This window comes from Sphaeramia orbicularis, chromosome 7 (genome assembly GCF_902148855.1).
Source record: "Sphaeramia orbicularis chromosome 7, fSphaOr1.1, whole genome shotgun sequence".
NCBI lineage: Eukaryota > Metazoa > Chordata > Actinopteri > Kurtiformes > Apogonidae > Sphaeramia > Sphaeramia orbicularis.
Genome location: NC_043963.1, coordinates 24,177,129 through 24,177,359, shown reverse-complemented (window position 1 = coordinate 24,177,359; position 231 = coordinate 24,177,129).

Here is a 231-nt window from a genome sequence, read left to right as displayed (position 1 = left end):
ATCTTTGCAAACTGAATACTTTTAGCAGCACTTATCACAATGGAATCTTGGGATTTCCCACAATTCACTGACACTTGACAAGTACAAAATGGAAATTATTGTTTTCAGTCTTGGCAGCAAACCTCCATAAATCTGAAGAAAGGAAAAAAACAGAAAAACTAGTTCTGGTTTATAGCACCTCTATTATTTAACCAAGTCACATGGATAGAACACCACAATCTTGTTGCAAAC